The 26,143-nt window shown below is 38.1% G+C and overlaps 1 long non-coding RNA gene across 2 annotated transcripts in view; it reads right to left on the bottom strand.

Annotated features, from left to right (window-relative positions):
* Positions 1–26,143, bottom strand: part of LOC138168955 (uncharacterized) — a 563,138-nt gene that overhangs the window by 129,537 nt on the left and 407,458 nt on the right. For both annotated transcript variants that reach the window (XR_011170241.1, XR_011170242.1), the window contains one exon: positions 11,935–12,034. This is a non-coding gene — a long non-coding RNA (uncharacterized lncRNA). The remainder of the gene's footprint in view (positions 1–11,934; positions 12,035–26,143) is intronic.

The following is a 26,143-nucleotide window of genomic DNA, read 5'->3' as shown; positions in this document are numbered from 1 at the left end:
ACAGGCAGATGTGCAATAAAATTTACTAGTGGGGCAGAGGGGGAAAGAAGCTATAGAAATGTATATAACTATACACAAAAAGATATGGCATTACATCAAAACACATGTAATAACTGAAAAATGCAATTTAAACTAGTATCTTCCAAGTGCTTGGCTCCTTCCTAATACATGGTCATTTGGGTCAAATACTATGTTACTTAGATTGGCTCCCAATATGTGGTCATGTAATGAAAGGCCAAATCGAACAAATTTGTGCATAGGTCAGAGGTGAGGTTAGGGAAAGAATTTTCAGTCTGATTAGAGTTCTTCTGTCAACTTCAAATCCCAACCATAATGTTGCATGGATCTATTGCCCATATAATTTGAAAGGGTCTATTTGCCACAGATGCTTCAATGACATGTACTTTTCTCAACCAAGACCTAACCTGGTCAGGACACTTTTCACACACGTACCCACAGTACATGCATATCCTTGACTGGCTCCTGTTTCCATTTAGATCTTGTTTGGGTTGTGCAGAAGCAGGCTGGATATCCTGTTTCGGTTCAGATAGCGCTACTTCTAATTTTCTGGTGACTGCCTTATATCTATCTTGCATAAGGGCAGGCTATTAAAACCTGGATTTGTATTCTGGGAAATGGGACCTTCAAAACAACATCGCTTTTTACTTGGTGACCTTTAGAAATGCTCTACATCCTTCCCAGGACATGCAAAATCCATTCCAGTTCCTTTTAAATGTCTTCCAGAATGCTCTTCCTAATGCTGTCAACAAAGCATACAACTATTTTCAAACTTAATTATAACTATAGTTTCAGCCTGGGGGGAGGGGGCAAAATTTATAATGAGGTATGTTTTGTGTAATAATAGTTTTACTAATGTCATTATTTAGGGGGTAGTTAGCTAATTATGAATCATTTAATTTTGATGTTTCTAATTAAAGTATTTGGTAGTCAGGATGAAGCAGGGGAATACATTTACTTGAGTCCCTGTGGATTGTTCACAAGTTAGATGTGTTATCAGAAGGTGTTTGTTCCAATAAGGAAGAGAAGAAACTTTTTAAAAGAAATAGATCTTTTCTAAATTGGACACGATCGGGATTCTTTTGCTCCTTTACCTCAGTGGTGCCTGACAGCCCCAACTAGTTCCTCCCCCTTCAAACCTCCCCAACTCGTGGTGTGATTTACCACATGGGACATGGGATCATTACCAAACCAGCAGATTTCAAGTCTGAAGGCAATGGGAAGAAGTCCAATCCAATGCGGAAATGTGTTCTACTTCTTTCACTCATGTATCATATAACGCTCAAACTAAGTGAAAAAGTTTTGCAAAGTTTCAGATTTATTTATTCTTTACCTTATAAAGATAGTAGAGATAAACTTTAACACTTGTCCATCACCCTGGAGTAATGGGCTACTAGGCTTAGGGGACTGAGATTTTCAGAATATTACTTCAAAATTTTCACTTTCCTTTGCAGTTTAGACACAAGTTTTCACGACCTTGATTTAGAAACAGACTCTGAGGTGGCAGGTTCCATTCTGTGCTAGAAATAACATTCCAAAGAACAAACATTAGGCCTAGAAGACTACTGTTCTGCTTAGAAATCGATTAGCTTTTACAAATTAGCAAAAAGGGTCACCTGTTCACAAAAGAAAGTTACAAGTGAAGGAAAATATGTGTTGCAAAACTGGTTTGGGATGAAATCCCAACAATTAGAACAACTTCTTAGAGCAACATTTCTTTATAGAAAAGAAGTTATTATGTGAAGTGCTTAGGTTGTCATTCATTTCAAATCACGATAGATATATTACTTAGTACTTTGCTAAGTAATTGGCATAGGGAAATTTAAGAAAAAAATGAAACAGTTCTTTCCTACACTTACATTGAATAGGATGTATGGGTAAAGGGTGGGGATAAGACATGTACAGAGTATTGATTGTTCTCCTTCATTCCTGAAGGAGACCAAAACGACATCACTATGTTGGGGTCAAGGTACCGTGTGTCTGACTGTGGCTGATCAAACCAAGAACTCAGGACACTCTACAACAAGCTGGGCACAAATAGTCCACATGAACATTTGAAGTGGAGATGGGTCTAAATTTGTGCAACTCATTTTTCATTTGAATTACTGCAGTTCTACTTTGCTCACAGAACACAGTGCCCTCTTTAATGAGGGTATGCCATGTTGGGTGGTCTTGTGTCTTCCATGTCATGCAATTTATTCCAAAATTCTTCAGCGACCTTGAGAATGTCCTTGTATAGTTTCTTCTGACCTCTGTGTGAGCACTTGCTTTGTGTGAGTTCTCTGTGAAGTAATATTTTAGGCAAACATTCTGCATTCAAACAACATGGCTAGCCTGTCAGAGTTGTGCCCTCTTTAGTAGAGTTTGAATGCTACAATGCAAGGTGAGGATTGATAGAAATAAAGGAGAGACCTAGACCAAATGTTTTAGCAATCTTTGAGAAGGGAAAGAAAACCATCAGCTAGGGAGATCAGAAAAAGTGTACAGGAGGGGGGGCCCACCTGAACCAAATTCTGCAGCAAGGTAAGGATTCTCAAAGGAAGACACGGAGATAAAGTACATTAGGAAATATATTAAATAAAGATATACTCCAGAGAGAGGCTTATGACCCTCAAACTCTTCAAGTTCAAAGAACCCTGATTCAAATAATTTCAATTCAATTAACATTTATTTTGTGCAAGAAACATCATACAAAGATAGATAAATATATATATATATATATACGTGTGTGTGTGTATAATCATCTTACCTTCAAGGAAACTATAATTCAGAAATGGAGGAACCATTTCTCAGTGGTTTTAATAAGTATAAGCCTAGCAGATGCTTAAGAGGTGGAGAGTAATAATGGGACATGATTATAGTTTATTTTTGCCTCTCTTTGTTTCCTTGATCCATTGTGTTCCTATTCTATAGCCCTGCTTTAAAAAAAAAACAAACAAAAAACAAAACCTACCACCACCACCATCAACAAAAAAAGACCCAAATTGTTTCTGACATTACAGTAGGTGCATAATAAAGGCTGGCTGACTGATAGAATGACTTCCCCCACCTCATGGGTGATACCAGAAGTTCCTTTTGCAGGCAATAAGTCTCATTTTACACTCAAAAGATAAGACTAAAAAAATGCAAATTTACCTTCAAATGTGCAATCTGACTTAAATTCATATTAAAATGTAAACATCCCTGTCCAATTCTTTGTCACCTGCAGGTTTTGACCAAGGATTTGGGTGGAAAAAAGTAGAGGGGAGGAAAGGGTGTAGAGAGGAAACAAAAGGGAGTCCTCCCCTCCTTCTTTCCTTCATATGACTCTGTTTCTTGGTAGGAGTTTCTGACAAAGGATTGGAAAGCAGAATTTTTGGTGTTATTGGAAGAGACAGATTGAGAGGGAAACAAGATGTCTCACCAGTTATTTACTGAATGGAATTAAGCAACAGGAGCTACTGCCAGTGAATTAGTGCAGCAGGCTCAGAAAAATCAGTCTTTCAAGGCTGATGTCCTCATTAAAGATTTTAACAGAAGCTCAGGAATATGTCACGCAGGCTTCACACAGAAACATACAGAGCAATCTACATGGTCAACCTCCCACCCCCAAGGTCTTGCTGATTCTGGAAAGACATTACCTTTTGTCATCTGGGAAATAGTTATTCACTTACATGGTAGAGGAACTTTTCTTGTTGTAATAATATGGAAAACCTGGCCTTAAAATAATAATGATAATACTTTTAAAAAGCTTGTACTTTACTACACTAACATGCAACATCGTTTGAAATCTACAGGGGATTTCCTACCTGCTGAGGATTATAGAGTGTGATTATAAACTAGCAAAACAGATGCTAATTTTTTTTTTTACCATTGGGTCACTAGACAGAAATTCTCATCAGAAAAATCACACACATTTTCCATGATTTTGTCTTCTCAGACTTTTTTCCTCAGAAAGTATTTATGAAACTAATATTTCTTTTTTTAAGGTGAATTATTTTTAAATTAAAAAAATCATGCCTTTCATGGTACTAACCTGATGGCAAAATACTTAAGAGGCAATGACTTTTGGAAGGATTAGCATTACAAGATTGCCTTCTCCATCTTGTGTAAGTGAATTTAATTAAACCATATTTTTTTGAAGAAAAAAATGTTACACCGTTCATCAATCATTTTTATGGAAATTTTTTAAGAGGTTGTTTTCCACAACTTCCTACTGTAACTGGTAATGGAAGAAATTTCAGAATATGGTAAAAAGATGCACACATGCACACATACATATATACATATGTGTACGTACATGTACATATACACATACATATGTATGTGAATATGTGTGTGTGTATAGTAATGCGGAAGAATGCATAAGGTAGGCTTGTGTCTTAGCCAATCAGTCAATCAATGGATCAGTTATTAAACAGTTATTTAGCACAAACTACTGGGGATACAAAAAGAGGCAAAAGAAAGTACTTGCCCTCAAGGAGCTTTCAATCTAAGCTGGGGAGACACCATGTGAAGAAATACATATATACAGGATAAATTGTCCTTCTGGTCAGCTATATATACTTTGGTTCCTTGCCTATGTGTGACCAGCATCTCCTGATTAGTCCTTTGATCTCCATGGTATGGGAGAGGTCTAGTTCAGATAGGATTGGTTACTGAGGCAGAAACAACTACTCATTCTATGGGTTTTATAATAAGTGAGGAGAGGTAATTTCTAACTTCTTTTGAAGTGGCCTTTTTGTTGAGATACAAGTAGTGCTGACTTTCTCCTCCCCTTCTCCAGCTGCAACTAACACAACTACACACATAAGACAACCAGACTATGAGCTTGCCTAGGTGAGCTTGAGATTGTGTCCCATGTCCTTGGCTACCTCTTCTGCTTTGTGCTTCCCTCCTGAGCACAGGGCATCAAATGGTAATCCTGATAAATGGATAATTCCAGTTTCGGGGGCTACCTTGTGTGAGCTTGATTCTGAGAGGGCCAGGGTTCTTGAATTAGATGCTGATTACTTAATAGGAAGTATTTCCTGCAAGTACACTCCTCTCAAAGGAGAAGGTAACCATCTCTAAGAGGATGAGCTATGCCCTGGCTGCTCCAAATCCATAACTTGGATTACTGCTTAGATAGTGCAGACTGAGAGGCAAGTGCAGTCTGTTCAGCAGTCTGACGAGGCTCTTAAGAATCTTTCCTACCTCCCAGGAGAGTATAATAAAGGTGGTGGGTTATAATTTATGGTTTAAGTATTTAAATATATGTTTAGAAATCTTTTATGCTTTAAAAGTTTATTTTTTATGATAGAAGAAATAAATAGCTGTCCTATAACTGATACCTATTACTTTGCACATTATATAACTTCTAGAAGGGACAGCATTAGTACCTTTTGTGAAGACCTTAGACATGAGGCATACTTAAATTTTTACTAAGAGATTTTCCTTGGAACTCCTGAACAGGGTCATAATGAGCTCCTTTAGAGGTCAGGTTCTCCTATGACTAAACTCTAAGTTTGGTTTAGTCTAGAGCCAGGACCCACTTTGGGAGAGGAGAGCCTGGGCCATGGGTGACTCCATATATACAGTTTACATATAAATATGAATGTAGACACACATTCTACACGTGCATAAGTATGTACACGTGCACACAACACGATGCATACCTAGGTAGACAGGTATACATGTATATAAACCATATTATTTACATGTATATACACACGTGTAGTACTAAGTTATTCATGGTATTTTCTGTTTTTTTTTTTTTAATTTCCAGAAACTTTTTAGTTAACAATTTCTTTTGCCAAAATCCATTTCTAGTATTTTTCTCCATTTTTCTCAGGTAGGAGTCTATAAAATCATTAAAAAATAAATGAAACAAAGAAAGACTTGCTGTTTGTTCTTCTTAGGATCCCTCTCAATAAAACCTAGTATCTAGAATGTCATCGCCCATATATCGACAATTAGAGTCCTTTCAACTGCTTATTCCTCCTCCAGCATTTTAAAAGAAAGCCAAAATTAGTTCTGTTTAGGCGTCATTTCTATTTTCTTTATTTCATAGGCTTTTAAAGAGTTGAAGAAAATGACATTTCCTTTCAAAAGCACGTGACTGAGTAAAATCATGAGGCTCTGAATGTAGTAGAAGCAAAAGAACATTCTCTATTCCTAATGTGCTATGAGGAAAATGGAATTTAATTGATTATAAACCTCCTGAGGGCAGGGACCATGTAGTTTTTGCCCTTTGTGTTACCAACGTCTAGCCTGGTGCCTTGAATGTAGTCCTTGAATTTATTAAATAGGTACTTAATAAATGCTTATTGAATTAGTGCATAAATGAACCGTGCCTTTAGGGTTCTTTCCCAATTCTAGAACTATGATTCTATGACTATATAACTTTCTGGCTTGATTTGGTTCATAGTATCATAGAGAAATAAATCCAACATTAAGAAATTATTAACCAATGTATTTTGGTAATGTAGGTCTGAATCATTTCTTAAATAAGACACTGCCTCTATTACTTATGATTTGTTGTAAAGCAAGTAAGTTGCTTTACCTCCCTGGGCCTCAGTTTCCTCAACTGTAAAATGAGGGTGTTGGACTAGGTGACCTGTAAATTTGTGATCTATTATCAGTTCTCTTATTGATCATCAGTATGTAGTTAAATATGTGGGGAAGACAAGAATTCTTAGCATACATAATCATCTAGGTACCACAATACTAAGCCACTATATAACTAATTAAGTTTTATAATGATCATACTTCCAAATCTTTTGGGTCTACCTAGGTATTAAGCAATTTATAATTAGTCATAAACTACAATGGGCTTTCTATTTGCCTGTGATTTATCCTCAGTATCAGGCATCTTTAGGAAAGTAAGCCTATTATATTTCCTTTATCAGCAGAAGCCTCATTAATTTGTTTTTTTCCCCCTCCCTCCTTGATATGGCTCAAATTATTAATCTAAGAGTAAGTTTCACAATCTTCAGCAATACAAGAGGGAATGGTATGCAGGCAAGTGGAAACACGGGACTCAGCCACCTGCACCGAGAGAGTTATGTCCCTTTCTTGGCAACACAATTCTCAGTCTCCTGGGGTGCTGAGGATTATGTTGAGCATGTTAATTCAGGATGGAATAAAATGGCTTAAGTCTTCAGGCGATTCTACGGGTGCACAGATAGGGCAGCCTTTGCTGGGTGGAAATCTTGTCAGCCATGAGACATAATGCACAAAGCTGCCGCTAAATTATACGCCAACTCCAGTTGGTATCTGTGGCAATAGATTTTATGATAGATACAACACAGAAGCCGGGCACACACAATTTATATCTTTCCTGCGTCCCTTGTCTCTCCTTGATAAAAAGTCAGTAGGAAGGCCTATTTGTATTCAGGTTTCCTCCATATAAGATGTTTAGCATGCTTATGGGCCAAATGAAGACGCTCATGGTTTGTTATCTCCTGGCTTCCAGAAATAAACTGCTGCCCGATAATGTGCCACCGGTGTTCTGAGTTACCACATAATGATGTAATGGCCTGGGGAGTACGTTGCAACTACAAAAGTCCAAATGAATCGACACAATTTCCTGCAGAGGAAGCAATTTGAAAATAATATACAGAAATTGGGGCTCTTTTCATCCTCGAGAGTGGATGACAGTCATCAGTGAAGGGATGCCTGGGAACGATCTGAGTTGGCCCATGGAAGAGGAGTCCCATTGAAAGGGACTCTGTCTTTAAAAGGAACTGCTTTTAGATGAGTCTGCTAAAGGTATTGTATAGACACGCCTCCTAAGGGCAAAAGGGGTGCGTGTTTTATGGAGTAAATGAAAGAAACAGAGGCCTGCCGAGTTTTTGTAACTAAGACATGGTATCACTTCATGAGGAAACTAAAAAAAAGTGAGGTTTTACTTTGTTAATGAAAAACTGCTTCCTTAAGGGTGCCCTCTTTTCTCTTTTCTCTGTCCTTTCTCCTCTCTCCTCTCTCTTCTCTCTCCTCCCATTATCCACTAGTCAGAGATTACACAGAATACTATAGCCCAGGGGTGAGGAACCTGTGGCCTTGAGGCTATGTGTGGCCCTCTAGGTCCTCAAGTGTGGTCCTTTGACTGAATCCAAACTTCACAGAACAAATCCCCTTAATAAAAGGATTTGTTCTGTAAAACTTGGACTCTGTCAAAAGGCTGCACCCAAGGACCCAGAGGTCCCCACCCCCACTAGTCATCACCCATAGCCCAATGCTGCTGAATGGTAACTGGGAAAGGGGTAGAGAAATATTACAAAATAGTAGAGTTGGAGAGAATACAGGGTAACTTCACAATCAATTCAATTAAATAAAAATTCACTAAGTTTTCTATTAGGTTCAAAGAGGACATTCCCAAACCTTTATTAGCTTCAGCCTATCCAAAGCCTGCTTTGCTCACAGTGTGTATTTGCAGTGCTGCCAATAGTAGCAAAAATGATAAATACCTTTAAGTGTCTACCATGCACAAAGCATAATGCTAGGCATTAGGGATGTTGTTCAGTTTTACCTGACTCTTTGTGACCCTTTTTGGGGTTTTCTTGGCAGAGATACTGGAGTAGTTTGCCATTTCCTTCACCAGCTCATTTTTACAGATGAGGAAACTGAGGCAAACAGGGATGAAGTGACTTGCCAAGGGCCACACAACTAGCAATTGTCTAAGGTCAGATTTGAACTCAGGAAGATGAGTCTTCCTGATTTCAGGTCCAGCACTCTATCCATTATGCCACCTAGCTGCTGACATTAGAGATACAAAGACAAAAATTAGCGCCTGCCCTTACTGAGCTTACATTCTGCTGGGGTAATGCCATTCATGATACTACAGACCTCAAGCATGGTGGGAAAACAGTGATTTTGTTTTCCTACTATGCCTCTCCCACATAAAAATATATTGTGTACCTATTTTTGTTTATACTAATGTTTTACAGTATCTAACTGGTCAGCCAATGAGGTAGAGAGGAGGACGGAGAAAAAATAGCCCAGGGTATACATTCTTTGGCAGAAAGGCCAATTTCAAGGAAAATCATACTGATTGCCATTTACCCTGCACCCCAGACTCTTCAGTGGTTGCTTGCTGGAGTTGCCTCTCCCCAAATCCCCCCAGAGGTTGGTAAAATAGGGATTATTTATTTATTTATTATATTTTTATAAAAAATTTTTTTAGGATTATTATTTATTATTATAAATCCTGGTCTACCACTTTTAAATATTGCTCATCTCTGAGATAAGCTATAGTTTAAAATTTGCATACATTTATTACAGGCAATCTGGTTAGACCTTGGACATTAAAGGGAATTGTGGACCTTCCCCTAACCTAGATGTGCTTTTGACTCAATATGTACTTTGTCCAGTGCTCAAACAAAAATCTACTTCATGCATTGACTTTACCTACCTAGAAGTCTCACCCCATATAACAAAGCTTGTTAGACAAGTGCAAGAAAGTGATTTGCATTGTAGATGAGGTGTGGTATATTTGAGAATCATTCCAAAAAAAAGTCCTTTAAATCAACTTATCATTTCCCACAACTCTAAGGAAGGTCTGCAGTAGGAAGACTGATATTTAGATAGTGATCCCAGCTCTTCTTGGGCTGGTGTTGGGCAATAGTCTAAGAAGAGTGTTCACACACATATCATATTCTTTGAAAGTAGAGCCATTGCTACTGCATGGTCACTGGAAGAAGTTGCTCAAGGCCCTAAGTTTTGGATGGCTCCCATTTTATTATAGGAGACTGATTCTGTACAATCTTAGAGGACATAGTCGGGGATGGGGATAGAGGTGTCAGAGAAGGAAATGGTTGGATATAGGGGAAAGAATTTTGGATCTGGAATCAGAGGACTTGGGTTAGAATTCTGAGTCTGCCATTGAGACCCTGAATAACTTTGGGTAATCCATGTCTCCTCACTGGGCCTCACTTCTAAAGAAGGCTCTTCTAGTTCTAAATCTGTGATCCTCTGAGGTGCTAAAAAAGTCTGAAACTCAAGAACATGCTATTAGCCCTTCAAACTGTATGTTGTCTTTTGGTGACTTCTCCTTTTTAAGGTTGCCCTTTTTAACTTTCATTGTCTTAGTCACAGTTACTGATATTGGTGATGGTGGTGGTGGTGGGGATATGTGTGTGTGTGTGTATGCATGCATGCATCCATGCATGTAAGGGAGGTGGCTACAAGGATTTGCTTGGCCCCTGATGCCCCTTTGTTTCTCTAGGGATAGCTCTGAACATGAGGCAAAGTTCTCAGCTTTATGGGTCTCATGATCCAAATGCACATATTGAGTAATTAATAATTTTGCTATATTTTTGAGATTAGTGCTATTGCCCTTGGACAAAACTATATTGTAGGCAAAGTTTATATTTGGTTTTAAGGAGGAAAGTATGGTGAAGACACTCTATCTTCAGTTATCCCAAAGAGAGAAGTATAGGATGCTAGAGAGATAAGAGAAAAAATGGAATATTTCTAAATATTACCTCTGAAAGTAAAGGCAGATTTTCATTTAATATGGTCTTAGGAACATACATATTGGAGTGAAAGGTACCTAAGAGGTCACCCAGTCCAATTCTCTCACTTTACAGATGAGGAAACTGAGGTTCAGAGAGTTTAAGTGATGCCCATGGTCACATAGATGTTTCAGAGGAGGGATCTGAACTCACATCTTTCTGGTACCACTGTCTACTGTGCCAACCTGCCTCTCAGCTAAAGGGAAAATGCTTTTTTCCTCCTATCAGACATTCCATTAGAAAGTATCCTGCATTTTTGTTCCTCCCCTGATCTTTGGTAGAGGCAAGAGGAATAGGGATATATAAGTATGGAACACTGAATATAATGTCAGATTAAACAAAATGTATTGCTCTGTTTTGCTAAAAATTTTCCTTTTTCTCATTTACTTTAAGGAAAAAAATTGTTATAAGGGATGATTTTCAGGAAGGCAGAAGGGGAAGGATACAGAAGAAAAATCTAAGTCAGAGATGTCAAATAGGCAGTCCATAACACTTCCAAATACTGCCAACCAGATTAAAATGTAACTGAGAAATATTTAACAAAATACATAAAAATATAATAAAATGTAGATAATATTACTGAGTCAATATGCAACCTGTATCTATTTGAATTGGACACACTGATCTGGGTGATGTGAAACCAAAATATATCAATAAAATTCAATTTTAAAAAGTCCTAGACGGGCAAACAGCAAGCATGTAAATGAACCTATGACTAGTACAGAAAGAAAGATCTGGTATAATATGAAATAATAGAGTGGTGGGGAAGAGGAAATTTTTGTGTATTTTGTGATAATGACAGCATCTTTTATTTTTCCAAGGAGTAGCAAGTATATTGTAGGCACTCTATCATCCATCCTTGGCACCTCCCCAAGAGGAAGGAAGAGTGCAGGCACTACAAATAGCACTAGCCTAGCAAGCAATCATCTTGAACTAGAGATACATACCTTTTCCACTGCTCCTTGTAACCAAATGGCAGATATAATGAAAGTTGGGGAAGAGACATAGGCTCTGAGTTACATCCAGGGCTCTGACTTACATCACCTTGGAGACCTCTAGGCTTGCTAGAGCATGCATTTTTCATAAATGGCATTTTGGATAGCCATCTGTCACTGATCAGCACATGTCGGGACTGTTATTTTGAGAGTCATTTTTGCTCTCCCAGTATTTTTATTTTTTACCACACAAAACCCTGTTCTTTCCACACCAATGATTATTTCATTTCCCTCTAACTTCTTGATTGTCACCTGTAACTCTTTGCTTCATTACTTTTGAACTTTCTGTCATCAGAATTCACAAGACCCACTGAATTCCTGATCTAGAAAGAGTTCATCAAGTTTATAGAATTTAGAGCTGGAAGGGGCGTTGGTGACCATAGAACACAGTCCTCCTCATTGTACAGATGAGAAAAATTTGGCCCACAGAGGGAAAAGGGACTTACCGAAGACCACACAACTGATTAGCGACAGAGCTTGAGACAGACTCCTACTGTTCTGGCTTTGGAGTGCTTTTTTCCTGATCCTCTCTTGTATTATTGTCAGCTAAAAAACAAACAACAAAAATAATTTTAACAAATTCTCAGCCACCCCTCCTACATTCTGTCATAAAATGAAATTAGGCAAAAATCTTCTGTTCTACATCACTCATATTTTTCCTATATATTCTTCTGATCTTAAACTAACCAAGAAAGTTGCTCTTCCTCTGCTTTTTTTCTTTATCTTTCCCTCTCCTTCCCCTCCTTGCATCTCCCTTTTTTCCTCTCCATTAAAAAATATCACCATCCCCTCTTCTATTCCAATTCCAACCCTATTTTAAGTTTACGAAAATAAGTCATCACATGACTGGCATTCATTTCTCCATAGTTAACAACACACTGTTGTTAATACACAGGCAACTGTTAACACAGTCAACTGTTAACATAGTTAACAACAACTCAAAAGTAACCACAACTTTATTGCATCAGCATTACCAGCAAACACATACTAAGTTAAACATTTACTAAGTGGTAAGCCCTGAACTAACAACTAGAGATATACCCAGATATAAGCCATTGTGGTACCCAGTGGTAGGCTATGGATGAAGTAATTTTGCTGAGGCAATGGAGGTCTGGCACAAGTACAGGTGCCTTCAGGTTACATTTTCTTGGCTGGTACAACCTCTCCATATGGAAAGGCTATAGAGATGGCTTCCATAAGAATTGTGATACAAGGGAAGTATATTGGAGAAATGAAGGAGCATGCATGGACATTCTGGACCTGGTTTGATTGGCCCACCACACACATGGTTAGGGAATGGCTTTTTCCATTGGCTACAGACCTAGCACCAGCCAGTGTCTTCAGAAAGGCCTGAGGCAGCATTGGTCATCTCTGGCTTTACTCCATTTACATTTGATGGATTTCAGGGACTTCTTCACTCACAACCACCAGTTATAGACTGTTTAAAGGAAAAGGCTTCAGGGCCTTTTTAGCCTCTGAGGCCATAAAGCCCCAGAGAAATGGGTGAGGGTCATTGCCCTTTTCATTTGTCCTTTTCTTTTCTAGGTACAGAGAGTGAAATCTCTTTCTTTCTGGGGAGAACTAGGCACAGGAGAGTTAAAGTCTAGGCCAGCTTTTATAGCCAGCTCAGTCTTGATGTCCCTAGGAGCAAGGAGGGATTTTTGAGATTGACTTTCTGGATTCATGCAGGCAAAAACTGAAATAAGAAGCTGTGGAATCTTTGGATGTGAATTTCATGGGACTAATGCTATATAGCAACTGAGGTAACTTTTGAGATTACTTCCCCAGAGATTGAGGTGGTAAAGGAAAGAGTATATATATATATATATATATATTCCAGAGGCATCAGGGGAAATGATTATACTTGTTTTTGCTATATCTTTGAAATAAGTATCCTTTTTTGAAAGCTAATCAATGATAAGTGGTAAAATGGAACTGGGGTAAAAGTTACTGGCTCTCTATCAAAAGGAAGTTACATAGCTCCTGGGATTTTAGCTTTTTTTAGAGAAAAAATACATCTATAAAACCCTCAGGGTACCCTGAAACCCTTATGCCCCTGAGGAAGTAGGGCTAAAGAACATTCATTTCATCAATATATCCTTTTTGTTAAAGGAATTATTTTAAAATAATATTTATTTCTTTTATAAATAAGTTTAAGTGTAATATATAACACAATATGTTTACTATTTATCTAATTATTATAATATTGAAATTACTCTAAAAGAATTATTATTGTTGTTTTTTACAGTTTAAAATCTGCTGAGCATGGAAGGATTGGGATTGAAACTAGTAAGATGAGAACAAGAATAAGAATTTAATGTGTATTTACTATAAGGACATTATGTCTTCTCAATTCAACCAATTGAAAGAGGAGGATGGCTCTGTCAGGGGATATAATTTGAGCCAATACCATCTAGGAGAATCAATCTCTTTCCCGAAAGCAGCATGGCCGGGGGAAGCCTAGCTCTGGGAAGAAGTAGACAGGCCTAGCCTATAGTGTCAGGGCCAAAGAGATCATGTAAATCTGGAAAAGTACATGGAAAAAGCAACTGTGGAATCAGTTTCTAAACCTCTCAAAAAGAAAAGATGGGTCAAGGGGCGACTAGGTGGCACGGTGAGTAAAGCGCTGGCCAGGGAGTCAGGAGGACCCGAGTTCGGTTGGGCCTCAGACACTTAACACCCACACAAAAAAACTAGCCGTGTAACCTTTGGCAAGTTATTTAACCCCATTTGTCCTCAAAAAAAAAAAAAAAAGATGGGTCAAGATCAAAAAAGTGGGTGAAAGGGACAGGAGTGTTAAGCCCAAAGAGGAAGAGAGTTTATAAGACTACAGAAATAAGGTTTTATCATCTGAGAGCCCAAAGTGGGGAAATGCCCTTTCCACTCTGGGGACTGGATCAAGGAGGGTTGGTAGGAAAATTTTGAAGGTGTCAGCAGACACATGGTGTGGGGTGCCATAAATCAGGTAGGGAGAGAATAGAGGATTAGAGTTTGCCCACTACAAAGAGATCAACCAAAAATGAGTTGGAAAGGTGAGTGGTAATTGGGTTTTGCCCCTCACAAGGTGAAATGGAACAGAGAACCTGGCAACAATGGGATTTAGGAGTGGAAATGGAACTCATAGTCCTGGTCTCAGACAATAAAACTGTAAGACAGGAAACAAGGTAGGTAAAGATGAGGGTTTTAAAGCATTTGCAAAGTGCCTGAAGCAATTAGTCCTTCTTAATTAGTTGGGACCCATGTCACTTAGCTTCTCAATGGGCTAACACCATAGATGGTGCTGGCTTGTGTAACAGCAACCACATTAGCATACCCAGGATGGCTGGTAGCACAAGTTCTTAGATCTGTTTTATTAGGAAAGAGGTCAACAATCTTTTTTTTTTTTTAATTACAATCATTAATTTAGAGGAAAAATCAGTACCCTGAACTTCAGAGAATATCCAAACAAAGAAAATAGAGAAAATGTAAGCAGGAAAATAAAGACTGACAGGCCTTCTAACTATCTGAGAAATTAGCACAGATCAACAGACAGATCCAACTGTCTGACCAAGGCAATACATACAGAGTTATCAGAGAGAAAAGCACCAACATCTAGGTTTTTCAAAGCTGGGGGGCTCCTTAATGGCCACCCAGAGTCTCATCTGGTCAAATCACAAGAATACTTTTCCAATGAGTGAGCCCCAAAGCAAAATGCTAACCTCAGAGTATATATATATATGTATATACCTTTTTTTTTTTTTAACAGCCAGAGGGTATCACAACACTCCTGACTCAATGGCTTAATTAGAAATTAACAAAAGATGTGAAAGCCTTCCTACAAACATGCCTCCTCTAAGCAAGATTCCTTTAAAGAGTTCCACATGATGCCTATGGGGGAAGATCTTATATCCGATTAACATTACAGCTTGGCTCTTCATTTTCACAAATAAGGGAAGAAGCTGAATTAGGATTGGTGGTGGATAAAATGGGAGACATTTCTTGATACCTGATTGGTGAATCAAGTGTAAAGTCCATCAAAAGAGAATGAATTGCGGGAACTGAAGAAAAAAGTTGGTAACCTAAGGCCTTATGTTTTTATTCCTAGGCTTGGGGGTTGGGGAAGAAAGATTATGGTGCCGAACCAAAGTTGAACCAAAATTAGAACAGGGTTGGAAGAAGTAACTGAGGCCAAAAAGAAGGGGCAGAGAAATGGAGGGAGGAAGAAGGGATGGAAACAAATATTTATTAAGTGCTTAGTATGAGCCAGGAGCTGTACTAAACACTTTGCAAATATTATCTAATCCTCACAGTAACTCTTGGGAGGTAGGTGGTATTATCACCATCCCCTTTTTACAGTCAACTATTAGCCCAGGATCACAGAGTGAATAAGTGTTCAAGAGGCAGAATTTGAACTCAGGTCTTCCTGCCTCCAGGTCCAGCACTCTAACCACTACTCTACTTTCTTAGGAAGAAGGATCTAGGAAGGCTACATAATCATCCAGTGGAAAGAAGAATCAGAATACCTGAGTAGATATCTTGCTTCTGTCCCTTGCTATCTTTATGACTTTGGAAAAGTTATTCACCCTCCCTGGACCTCACCTTCCTCATCTATAAAATGAGGAACTTATGGCCTGTGAGGACCCTTCCAGGTCTAGTTCTATGATCATGAGAAAAATGAGGCCAATTTTTCACAGGTAGCATTAAAGACTGGGGTTATTGTGGGAAAAGAATAATTTTGTAAAATCATTGTAAGCTTAAAATTTCCTGCTTTATTATTATTCTATTTTTCTGATAATAATGATAATAATAGAGATGAATATTGGCACCGTGGATAGAGGAGTGGTCTTGGATTTTAGACCTGGAAGCTAGATGGCAAAGAATTCTGACCCCGGAGTTAACAAGACCCATGTTCCAGTCTGACATTAGACATGTACTAGTTGTGCTGTCCTGGACAAGTCATTTAACCTCTGCCTCAATTTCTTCAACTGTAACATGAGGATAGTGATACCATCCACCCCATAGGATTGTGGGGTATTCGTAAAATACTTCCCACAATGCCTGGCACATAGTAGGTGTTATATGGATACATGTTCCTTCCCTTTTCCTCTCCCTCTTGGAGCTGGTTTCAAGTCTTGCTTATAACACATACTAGCTATGGGACCCTGGACAAGCCACCTGACTTCTCATTGTCCCAGACAACCCTCTGAGATGACACGTTACAGATAATGTGAGCTGGCATTTCTGCATCCACACAGATAAAATTTGAATAACAACCCAGAACAAAACAAAATAATAACTCACCTTTATATAGTGTGTTAAGGTTGCTTGCAGAAAATAATGCATTTCATTATTTCATAAGATTCGTACCTCAGCCCTATGAGGGGTTGTCATTCCCATTTGACAAATAAGGAAACTGAGGAACAGGTTAAATAACTTGCCCAAAGTTATATGACTAGTTCCTTAGATAGGATTTGAACTTGTCTTTCTAATTGTTAAATCCATCATTTCACCATCTACACCATATTGTACACAGGTCTTTATTATGTGTAGCAATAATGATATATAATATTTCTATGGCGCTTTAAGGCTTACATATATGGATCACTTTCAGGTTTGCAAAGTGCTTTCCACATACTATCTCACTTAATCTTCCCCAATACTCTGTGAAATAGGTAGTACAATGACTATCTGCGTTTTATGAGGTGTAGAGAAATTAAACAGCCTGCCCGAGGTCACATGGTAATTGGCAGCACTGGGACCTAAACCTTAGTCTTTCTACTCCAAATACATTTTCCCTTTCTTTTATACCAAAAAGGAAAAGAACAAAAAAAAAATGCAAAAGGAAAACAAAGAAAAAAAAACTAAAGAAAAGATATGTGTTATTTTCAGGGTTCAGGGTAAGGGAAAATGGTAAAGGATGTGTCTTGTTCCACACATTTAGCTGAATGATGGGAAACCCAGACACAGAGGAGAGGTGATCCCTGGGTAAAAAACAAAACAAAACAAGACAAAGTGAGAAAACAAACAAACAAAAAATCATCAGGCAGCACCAGTGAACCAAATCTTAGGGGGAAAAGTTACAAACTCCTGTCTCATGAGGTAGTGAATTGTCTTGGAACAGGGGCTTCATAGCTACAGACTTTATTCTTGAGGGATTTACAATCCAATTAGGGAGACAGAAAAAATACATTAAAAGATTTTTGTTGATGATGGTCAATGGAAAAATGCTATATAGACAATAAATATTATAGTAGTTCAGAGGAGAGAGTAATCATTTCATACCAAGTGGGTACTGATCACCATGAAACCAAGGGAGGGAATTTCAAGGATTGAACAGTCAACAGAATGGGGGTAGCTATTGTAGCACAGTAGATAGAGGGCTAGACTATGAGTCAGGAAGACTACTCTTCCTGAGTTAAAATCTGGCCTCAGACACTTCCTAGCTGTGTGACCCTGGGAAAGTCACTTAGTCCTGTTTTCCTCAGCCTCTTAATCTGTAAAATGAACTGGAGAAGGAAATGGCAAGAAATACTCCAGCATCTTTGCCAAGAAAACTCCAATTGAGCTCACAAAGAGTCAGACATAATTGGAAAAAAATGACTGAACCAGTCAACTGAGATCTTGCCGAGTGGTGGAGTTGAATGAGTCCAGAGAAAAGGCCACGTTAGATTTGGTGAAGAAAAGGTGACCTTAGAACAAGCACTTTATAGTGGAAAAAGTAAAGGATTGTGAATCAGAGGATTCAAATCCTGTCTCTGTTACCACTCTCTGGGTAACGTTAGACAGATCCCTTAACATCTTTGGTCCCTCGTTTCCTTGTCTATAAAAAGAGGGGTTGGGCTAGATAACCTCTAAGGTCCCTTTCATCTCTCCATAGCCCATGAATTTGGAGAGAAGTTTTAAGAGTAATGAGGGTTGGGACATCTAGGTAGTGCAGAGGATAGAGCAAAGGTCCTTGAGTCAGAAGGATCTGAGTTCAAATACGGCCTCAGAAACTTCATACTTATTAACTGTGTGACCCTGGGCAAGTCGCTTAACCCTGATTGCCTCACCCCCCCAAAAAAAAATAAAAAAAAAGTGGCAGAAACCAGACTGTAGAGAGTAAAGGAAATGGGGTGAGGAAAGAAGGGCAATGAATAAAGAATTGTCTTGAAGAGGTTTGGTGGTAAAATGAAGAGATTGGATGGAAGCTGCTGGAGAAAGGTCAAGGAAACAATGGACTTCTGGGGGTCTTTCTTGAATTTTCTTGATAGCACATAGATACCAGTGGTTTCCTCCCTGATTGTGCCATTTCCCCACCCCAATCATACATTTATTTGATGATGTTCTTTATGCTTTTGCTTTTTGTCTGTATTGTGTTATAGGCTGCTCTCGTTCCTCTGCATTATCCTTTTCATCATTTTGCATATCAATTTCAGTTCTTTAAAGACCTATAGCCAGTCTACCGATCTATCTTTCTATATACACAATGTAATATATTTGTGTGTATAACATATATACATATATATATATATAATGTATATATGTGTGAGTATACACACACATACACAGAAAGAGGGAGAGGGAGAGAAAGAGAAATGGTGGGTGAAAGGCAGCAAAAAAGACTTTCCAGCAAATGGTAACTAAAATCACCGGCAGGAGTCCTACAATCAGGAGCATTTTAGAATGGGACTTTTGCTTTTTGTTGTATTTGTCATATGCAACTCTTCGGGACCCCATGGACCACACTGTATGTGGGGTTTTCTTGACAAAGATACTGGAGTGATTTGCCATTTCCTTTTCTAGGTTTGATGGCTCACCCAGAGTCTTAATCAGGTCTTCTTGACTCCAGACCCAGTTGTCTATCCACTGAGCCATCTAACTGCCTCCCGATTTTTATATGCCCCCACAAAACCCTATTTGCCCCAGCTATGTAAATAACCAGACAAGAAGCAGTGTGGTACTGTGGGGAGTGGGCTGGCCTTGGAGTCAGAACACCCAAGTTTGAATCCTGACTCTCCTCTGTAAGGGACTTTGTGTAAATCACTTGACCTTTCTGAGCCTCAGTTTCCTCTACTATAAAATGAGAGTGTTGGACTACATCACCTCTAAAGGTCCTTTCAGCCTCTAACTCTAAATAATGAATCCACACAAGAAAATCCAGCTCTGTTCCAGCGAAGGCATATAATCCTCCTGCTAGAATTCTCTTTCTCCCAATATTTCTGAAGGTAAAAAAAAAAGTTTCATTCTTAGTTAATTATACTTGCAAACGAGGTGCAAACTCTATTGCCCTAGGAAGCATATACTCCCTGGGTGTAGCTGGAAGACTAGAGCTCTGAGTACAACACTTAGACTTGAAAGCAATGTTTCTCTAGGAGGCCATGATCTAAACTGAGGCTTTATCCCCCCAAGCTGCTTCATTACCGCACATCCCTGCATAAGCCTTCATTTTGTATTGGCTCAAAAAAGTTTAAAACTTTTAATTGTTTCTTTTTTTCTCCCTTCCTTTAAAAAAACATTTAAGAAAGATACTTTATTCACCCATGAGCTTCAGCTCTCAGAAGCTCTGGAGATTCCCAGCATAATAAGACAGGCTGCCTAGAGAATAACTTGGCACTTGGTAATTATTTTACATGAACAAGTCTTACAGTTCATCAATACTTATCAATTTAATGATGGGCTTTTCTGACTTATTTCTTTTAAGAAAGTGAAGTACTGTTCCATTCACAGCATGTCTGAGATGCTGCCCAAAGCATACATTTATGTTTTATATGAATGTACCATCTCCCTATATTGGGGAAATCACTTTCATGGTCCTCCCTTGCATTCAATGGGGTGGCTATGGGGAAGGAGTTCTGAGTGGTTAGCATTCTGAGCTTTCATCTGTGTGCTGGGAAAGTACAACAAATTGATGAAACAACAAATGAGACTTTTGTTAAATTAACCCTGTTTGATGGTAATGGTTAAATTTGAAACCAGGTCATCAATAGCATCAAGCCTCAAATGGACAAAGCACTGTTTCATTTTGGAGGATCCTTTGGGAATTGCATTTGGGTTACTTAGAGAACATTACTTACATAGGAGAACAGAATTCAGGCACTGGGTGGTAAAGTATAATGATAAGCTAACATTACTTTGAGGAACTTGGGGAAAATTTAACTTACAATATTCATTTAAAAGAAAAAAAAGAGGAATATTGATTCTCGAGCTCAGTGTCCTTACAATCCCAATTACAGCCACACCATTCAGGAGAGGCAGTGAGGCTCAGAGATTAGAGTGTGTAAGAGTGGGAGTCAGGAAGGCCTTGGTTCAAATCCTGCCCCTCACACTTTTTATCTGTGTGATGGTGGGCAAGTCATTCAATTTTTCTGATCCTCAGTTTCCTAATCTATAGAATGAACATAATAAGAGTGGCAATGTCTACCTCATAGAGTTGTTAGGAGGATCAGATGAGATAATACATGCAAACTGTTCTATAAATGCTGGAGATTTTTATTATGATGAAGGTCAGCTAGTTGATGAAGTGGACAGAGTGCTGGACCTGGCATCAGGAGGACCTGAGTTCAAAAACTTCTCAGCCACTTACTGGCTACGTGACTCTGGTCAAGTCACTTAATTGTGTTTGCCTCAGTTTTCTCAACTGTAAAATGAGCTGGAGAAAGAAATTGTAAAACACTCAGTATCTTTGCCAAGAAAACCCAAATAAGGATATGAAGAGCTGGATGTAACTGAAGTGATTGAACAGCACAATTACTATGAGAGGGAATGTAGCTCAATCAGGAGCAAATTGTTGAAGAGAAGCTAGAAGTTCAAAACCTCCAGGTTCATTTGGTCGATCAATCGATCGACAAGCATTTGTTAAGCTCTCATTTTGGTCCAGGTGCTGTGTTGGGTACCAGGGATACAAAAATGACAGGGAGTTTTGTTCCTGTATTCCAAGCTTCTGGTTTACAAAAAATAATTTTTCCTTCCATTTTCCTTAGAGCTTTCTACATTAAATTTTTGGCCCAGAAGAAAGATTAAAAGGATTACTTTAAGATGGAAAGTTATTTTATTAGAATGTAATTACATTGTTTTTGGATTCTGTACCAAGTCTAGCACATGGGGTCAAAGTGACCTACAAAATGTAGTCTCATTAAAAAGTCATCATTAGCATGGTCCCTGCCTCCTAGTGACTAAAGAAGGCTGGACATATTGTTCTAGAAGTTCTATTAAGATGATATTCTGGGTTTATATCCCAGTTTTGCCCAGTCTCCACAGCATATCATGTTGTTAAAGGCAGCTGCAGAAGCCCCTAATTTATTTTGGATGGTAGCAAGTTGCCTCTGGAGGCCAAGACTGTCTCCATTACCTCTTCTCACACTCTGGATTAAGGAAGATTCCTTGTTCACATTGAAGACTGGGAGACTAAAGAAGCTTTCCACTATCCTGCTCTCTAGCTCAATGCACAAGTGCTAGAAAATTCGTATTTTGCCCTCTGGGGCTCTGTTCAGGCAGGCAGAAACTAAAACTCTCCAAGGTGACTAGAGGTCCCTGGAATAATTACACTAGGGAACTAAAGAGGGCCTAGGGCATGACCATTTTATTATCCCCTATCTGAAATCAAGCTCCAGTGATCAAAGAACTGGAAATTATAGGGATTCCCATCACTTGGGGAAGGACTGATTAAGGGGTGGTGTATGCTTGTGTATTAGCAAGCACCCTAGCACACCCAGGATGGCCTGCTAGCACAGGTTCTTTAATATGTTTTTAAAAGAAAGAAGACTGCTTAAAAAGGGGTTAACAATCCTACTTTTAATTACATTCACTAGTTCAGGGGAAAGGTTAGCATTCTTAACATGGAGAAAATACAAACAGAAAATACAAGCAGAGAATTAGTACAAAGATCAACAGACATGGCTCCAACTGTCTGAATAAAGCAATATTGTTATACACTTTAAAGCATCACTGGTTTGAGGGAGCACAGACATCTAAGCAGTCAGGGGGCTCTGAACATATGACTACCCTGAGTCTCCATCAGGAAATCAAAAGATCCTTCTCATGAACAAATCCCCAAAGCAAAATTCCCATCTTATAGAATATATAACAAAGATTCAGGTCCCTGATTGGCTCAAAGCCAGTAGGCATGAAACCTATGTGACTCAGCACAGCTGTGAATTATCAGGGTTCAAAGGAGATCAATTCTTCAGGTGTTCACAATTTAGCCTGAGTCTGGGAAACTGAACTCCAAAAATAAACAAACAAACAAATAAATTAAATAAATAAATAGAACAAAAATCTCACCTTGCTTGTGCTTACAGCTCATGATAGAATACTACTGTACTATAAGAAATAGTGAGTTCAATGATCTTAGAAAAACATGGAAAGACTTGCACAGAATAAGATCAAAGTGAACAGAACCTGAAGAATATTGCTTAAAGTAATAGCAACATTGTTTTAAGAGTGACTAAGTAATTCTGACTGTTATAAATACACAAATTAAAAATAAAGGACATATGAAGAAAGAAGCTATCTGCATCCAGAGAAAGAACTGATAAATATAAGTGCATAGAATAATTTATGTGTATGTGTGTTTGTGTGTTCACATACATACAAATACACATATACATACATACATATATGTGCATATCTATATCTATATACCTATTTGTGTTTAATGGTAACCATCTCTAGGGTAGGGTGGGAAGGAGAAGAACAAAGGGAAAAAAAGGAAATTTATATGATAGTTATATATTTAAAAGGAATAGCAAGTTGTACAAATTGATTTGCAGTTTCATGTGCAATCATCTTTTTTATTATACCGTTTTATGGAAATGCTTGTTTTGTTCCATAAATTAAAAATAAAATAAATTTTAAAAAAGAATAAAAAGGAAACAATTTTTTCTTTCCATAATTCCTTCTCTCCAGGTCTGTCATAGAGACAATATAAGAATATCACACTCTGCCTGCAATGATTACTTATTGGCCATATCTTCACAGGTAGGCTTCTGAGAAATTGTGTGTAAAGCTAATTTATCTAAAATTAATTGCATTTTAATAACACCAAGCATAATTATTTCAAAGGATAATGGGCAATATTTATGTAGCATTTTAAGTTTCAAAAAGCACTTTCCAAACACTAGATTTGATTCTCACAGTTTTGTAAGATAGGCAGGTAAAGGTAGTGTCATTCCAATTTTACCGTATTTTAGGTTACAGTTATTTAATATGTGTGCATTCATTTCAACAAAAATCTGTTAAATGTGCAAAGAGCTGGAATATTATCTGTATTTTATAGGTAGTGAAACCGAATCTCAGTAAGGATAAGTTACATTCCCACAGTCACATGGCAAGTGAGTGTCCTAGGTGGGATTCAAAACTTAATCTCTCCTGTTGCCACAGCAAGCATTTTCTCTATCACACTATGATGCCTCTCCTCTTTGGAATTTTTTTTGTAAAGCAAAGAATCTATCTTTAAATTCAACATTTACCATCCTAGTTAACTTTTTGCATAAAGTTCAATATTTATATTCTTAAAGCATGATATTTTTTCAACTAGCTTACCAAAAGTACTATCCAAACATGCTTTAATATGCCTTCTCCAATCCCTGATAGGAAGGAAATTGAATGAATATGAATGAATACAAAAGCATTTATTGTGTGTTTAATATGTACCAACACTATTTAAGTACCTACTATGTACCAGAAAATGGAGTAAGCTCTTTATAAATATTATCTCATTTGATTTTCACAATTATGATGGGAGGTATGTGCTATCATCATCCTCATTTTACAGTTGAGAAAACTAAAGCAGTTTTCTCTGTTTCTGTCTCTCTGTCTGTCTGTCTCTCTAGTGAGTATATAAATGTTAGAAGAGGCAGTGCTTCTGGACTGGTGTTATAGGCTGTCCTATCACATTGGAATTTCTGATTCTTTAATTGGAAATGGAGGAAAGCAAGAGAGCCAGGTGAGACCTATTTGTGACATGGCAGCATGACATCAAAGGTTTAATATTTCAGGTTGACTTTCCATATGTGTTTGTTCCTCTGTGTTGTAGAGATCTCTGGGTAAAACCTGTACCAGGCTGTGCTTCAGGTCTTGGGTACAGCAACTGGCGCATGGGCTGGACGATGCTGCCTCTGAAATAAAATTAGCCACAGCTAGACCCTTAAAAATACATTCTTGAGACTTAATTTCCTCTGGGGTGCTTGTCTTTGAAGCAATGTGATCCTTATAATAAGAGGTAGTGGGAGTAATGGGAAATGAGGCAGCTAATTGGCACAATGCTACTACACCTGAAGTCTGGAAGTCCTGCATTCAAATCTGGTCTCAGACACTTTTCAGCAATGTGATCTTGGAAAAGTCACTTTTCCAAGTTTCCTCATTTATTGTTTGTTTGTTTGATTTAGTTTTCAACATTCATTTCCACAAGATTTTGAGTTCCAAATTTTCTTCCCATCTCTTCCCTACCCCTACCACAAGATGGCAAGCATACTGATTACCCCTTCCCCCAGTCTGCCCTCTCTTCTATCCCTCCCTCCCCTTACCATCTTACTCCTTACTTTCTTGTAGGGCAAGATACATTACTATACTCCATTGCCTGCATATCTTATTTCCTAGTTGCATGTAAAAACAATTTGTTTATAAACATTTGTTTTTAGAACTTTGAGTTCCAGATTCTCTCCCTTCTTCTTTCCTCATCTACAAGAAGACAAACAATTCAGTATACATGTGTAGTTACGCAAAACATTTCCATAGTAGTCATCTATGAAAGACTAGCTATATTTCCCTCAATCCTATTCTGCCCCCCATTTATTCTATCTTCTCCTTTGACCCTGTCCCTTTTGAAAAGTGTTTGCTTCTGACGAACCCCTCCCCCAATCTGCCCTCCCTTCTATAATTTCCCCCCTCCCCTCTTATCCCCTTCCCTTCTACTTTCCTGTAGGGTAAGATACCCAATTGAGCATGTATGTTATTCGACCTTAAGCCAAGTCCAATGAGAGTAAGGTTGACTCATTCACTTTCTCCTCCCTGCTCTTCCCCTCCATTGCAATAACTTTCTCTTGCCTCTTATATGGCATAATTTACCCTATTCTGTCTCTCCATTTCTCCTTCCAATATATTCTCTCTCACCTCTTAATTTTATTGTCTAGATATCATCCCTTCATATCTTCATGTTTAATTCACCCTGTGCCCTCTCTCTATGTATACAAATACATACACACAAAAATATGTGTGTGTATATATATATATATATATATATATATATATATATATATACATACATACATACACACAGGCATATACACACACACATCCTTCATCTATACTAATACTGAGGAAAGTCTCATGAGTTACAAATATCACCTTTCCATGTAGGAATGTAAACAGTACAACTTTAATAAGTCTTTTATGATTTCTCTTTCCTGTTTACCTTGTCATGCTTCTCTTGCTTCTTGTATCTGAAAGTCAAATTCTCTGTTCAGCTCTGGTCTTTTCATCAAGAATGCTTGAAATTCTCTTTCATAGAATGTCTATATTTTCCCATGAAGTATTATACTCAGTTTTTCTGGGCAGGTGATTCTTGGTTTTAATCCTAGCTCCTTTGACTTCCAGAATATCATATTCCAAGCCCTTCGAACACTTAATGTAGAAGCTGCTAGATTTTGTGTTATCTTCATATTTCCATAACACTCAAATTTCTTCCTGACTGCTTAT

This window comes from Petaurus breviceps, unplaced genomic scaffold (assembly GCF_028583685.1).
Source record: "Petaurus breviceps papuanus isolate PSGF00001 unplaced genomic scaffold, PetGlider_PUasm1.0 37, whole genome shotgun sequence".
NCBI lineage: Eukaryota > Metazoa > Chordata > Mammalia > Diprotodontia > Petauridae > Petaurus > Petaurus breviceps.
The sequence above is the reverse complement of the archived record's forward strand: the minus strand, read 5'-3'. Positions and strand labels throughout refer to the sequence as shown.